This window comes from Echinops telfairi, unplaced genomic scaffold, assembly GCF_000313985.2.
Source record: "Echinops telfairi isolate 266 unplaced genomic scaffold, ASM31398v2 ScPeMD7_18;HRSCAF=68, whole genome shotgun sequence".
NCBI lineage: Eukaryota > Metazoa > Chordata > Mammalia > Afrosoricida > Tenrecidae > Echinops > Echinops telfairi.
Genome location: NW_022103915.1, coordinates 45,625,146 through 45,628,966, shown reverse-complemented (window position 1 = coordinate 45,628,966; position 3,821 = coordinate 45,625,146).

Sequence of the window (3,821 nt, the reverse complement as noted above, 5' to 3'; positions counted from 1 at the left end):
TACAATTGACTAATGAAGCAATTATCTAATAAATAAAAGACAAGATAAGCCATACGCACTTAATATATCTGCAATAATTGTGAAAATGTATGCAAGAGGAAAACTTAGGAAGAGGGAGAGAGACAGTTTTAAGATATAAGCCAACAACAAACAAGCAAATGCTACCATGGAGACAGTTCCCACTCAGAGGAGCCCTCGATAGGGTTTGTGAGACTGAAAATCACCATTGGAGTAGCTAGCCTCATCTTTCTCCTCAGAGTAATTGGTGGGTTTGAACCACCTACCTTTTGGTAAGCAGCCCAAGGCTTCAGAGAGATAATTAGAAGTTCATATTACTGGGGAAATATGAAAGTTAGTGATATATCACTTTATACATGTTGCCACAACCTATGGACATTAGCAATTCACTACTGGTCTCGTTTATTCTAAGGGGCTGATCCAAGACCAGAATTTTTTAAATTAACATTAAGCTAAGCAATTGGACGCACAGCCACTCAACCTGATGGATTTCTATAAGCCCAATGGTTAACTTTTTGTTCTTACTAAAAGACAAAAATATTAGAAGTTTCTAATCTGGTAGTTCTAAATAAATTCAATATCTGTATAACAATTAGAACCAATTATCCCAGTAATTTCCCTAGCGATACTGTATGATATTTTTCTCCCAGAAACAGGATTTATGGACATTAAATTTGTTTGTCCTGCCTTAAGAGATTAAAATCATTAAAAGGTGCCCAGACAGAAAGACCCCAATGATTCCTTGGAAAAACGACGGATACAATTTTTCGTAATCATCAGAGAACTGCAACTGTAGAGTTAACCCTTCTCCACCGCCCCCCCCCCCAAAATAACAACCCACCCACCAATGTCTAGAGCCGGAAGTAAAGAATAAATGCCATTTTCAGTTATGGGTAGAACATAAACAGGCAAAAGAGAGATCTTTCACCTGAGTTTCAACAAGGATATCAGGACTGTTGTTACAATGTCCAAAAGAACTAAAGAATCTCGAGGTGAATGGTGCGGTCAGGACTTGAGGTTTTCTTTCCCAGCTAAGAAATATGGCATGGTGAATTTCTTCTCTGAAGAAACAGAAGACTGCCATTTCCGTCTTTTAACCACTTTGAGGTTCCGGGCCAGAACGGTGGGGCCTATGCTGGAATTAGAACTAATAGTCTGCATTAAATTAGTCTTCGCAGTCTGAGCTGGCCTGGAGACCAGGAAGGAGGTACGATCGGGCTCCGGATGTTCGGCCTCTTACCCATTCAACCCAGGAGGACATGCAATCACTGAAAGAATTTCACGTAGGAAACCACAAGCCACAATACTTCTGGTAGCACCTGCATGTCCTTCTGCACAAGGTTTGGCCCACCCCAATTCTTTGTAATTCTCAAGAACCAACTCAGCCACAACTGTAACTTGAGACAAACTGAATCTGAAAGGCTATTTTATGGGTCTTTTGCCTCCACTCCTGCAGTAATACAATCTCCAGTACACCCACTGGCTAGCAGTATCTGACTCGCCCAATCCTCGTCACCACCCTCCCGGTGGCACACTTCTCAAGGGAAGTATGGCTGAAAACACCAGCAAAGAAAATAGGCCTCCCCTAATCTTCGTGTTGTTCTCAAGAAGCACAACGGGAGATTAGACTCCACCTTGAGTCTGGTTTGTGGTTTGGTTTACATCTTCACAGACATTTAGTACTTTCACTATATTTTATCTATGAACTATAAATTAACTACGTTAGCTAATGATCCCAATCGAAATCGGTATTATCTGGAACTCAAACTCAAACTGGTCTAGTGTGGGGGTAAAGGGGAAGTGTCACACATTATAACGTTTTCCAGTGCATGTTTTTACAATGAATTTGCCAACATAGAATGCTGAAAACTTGAACTTGGGGAAAAAAATTAAGCTTGCATTTCATTTTGTCCTTTGGTTAGCTCAGCTCAATGTCAAAATGCTTTCATCCTATAAGACACAGACTTATTTTTTCATTGCTTTTGACCTTAATCCAAAGAAAAAAGTTATTTTCCACAGTTGAAAAGCCAGTTATCAGAAATGGACCTGTGGTGAAAAGTCATAAAATGTCACGCACTGTGAGATATGCTGAAACTATCTAGCGTGTGTCTTCTAAGCACTTCATGAAGGCTAATTCGTTTCAGCTACAACTAATCTCCATTGGAAAGAAAGTGCCTAGGCTTCTAAGCATGCTGGCAGATAAGACTTTCCATTTCATGGACGCAAAGTGAATGAACAGGAACGACTGCGTCAGCAGTGACGATAAATCCTCTAGAGAAACTCCAAAATTGGGGGGCCTGGATTTCCACACTTAGTTTGTTTCGCTGTGATGCATCTGCAGAATAGAAATAAGATTCCCTCTTTGTCCAGTCCTTCACCTTCAGTCACATATAAATTGTTTTTATTTGGAATGAACTAAAGCTGATTTAGACTGGACATGCCTTTTGGAATGTCCTGAGGCCTTTCATTTCTTGAGTGATATGCTCAGGTTTGGAACATACCCAAACCTCCTTGAAGCACCTTCTGCACAGTGTAATCTAATTTAAATTAACTGATCCCTCCACACAGAGTGCTCTTTCTTGAATTTTTCTTTTTGAGTGTGCACATGGACATATTTTTTGTGTTTCTAAGCATGTGGATGCTGGAACAATTTAGAAAGAAAGAAAAAACTACACATTTCTTGATTCCAGTCATGTTAGAAACAGTGGCAGAAATTTGGGAAGAACATAATCCTGGGAACTTTGGGCCCTGGCACTATGCAAATCATTTCACAGCATGCAAATGATTAAGCAGTAATATAATCACAGTTCCTACCCAGTGTTTCTTTGACCCTAAAACACTTTCATCAAAGGAATAGGCTTGAGAGCTCACTTTATCATTTATCCACTTCTGTCTGTGTACTGCTTACATTCAAATCTTTACTTTGCAAATACAATAGTATTAGAATATGTTTGCCGAAAACAAACAACATTTGTGTGGAACTGTGCAATTGTGCAGGCATGAGACAAAGTTTATGTATATACCAGGTTTTGGGGGTAAATTTCTAAACTTGTATTTGCTTCCTTTACATCTACAAGAAAATTGTGAATGTAATATAGAACTTTTTAAGCAAAAAAAATCAGACTTCTGAGTATGCAAATGATTGATTACCTTCAAACTAATCAGCTTCCCTAAACCAAAAACTAAATCCTATCTAGTTTTCAGTAACTAGGATACCTTAAAAGTCATGGGAAACCCTAGTGTTAAAGAGCTGAATTCAAAAGACTTCTTCCAGTAATGACATTGAAACAGTGTGAAGAGATTGTGGTACTTAAAGATCCATCCTTTCAGACAATGGCCACACGCCTGCGCCACTTACTCCACAGTTTCATGTTTACCTTTGCAAGAGATCTTCCTCCTATGTAGTTCTACCACTGAGCCAGTCTAAGGGAAAAACAATCCCAGGGTGGTTTGTTCCAGAAACTGTTTTGGTTTCTCCCCCTCTCCTTCTCTCTCTCTCTCCCCCTGGATCGCTTACCCACCAAACTCTTTGGGATGGCACCAAACAAATGTCAGCCGTGGATCTTACCTTCAACAATACCTGAGAAACAATGAGAAAGACCTTGAAATCAGAGAAGGGTGTTCGATATGTCAAAATGAGCTATTCATCCCTGGTGATTATTAAAGTGTGTCACAAGAGAAGAAATGGGCCCAAGAGAGTCCTGCACAATTCCAACTCTGGGAATTGTGTTCTATCTTAAGACTGTCTTTTCAGCAGCTCATTCCTTTGCTTTCTTTCTGTCTCTGTCTCTCTCTCTCTGTCT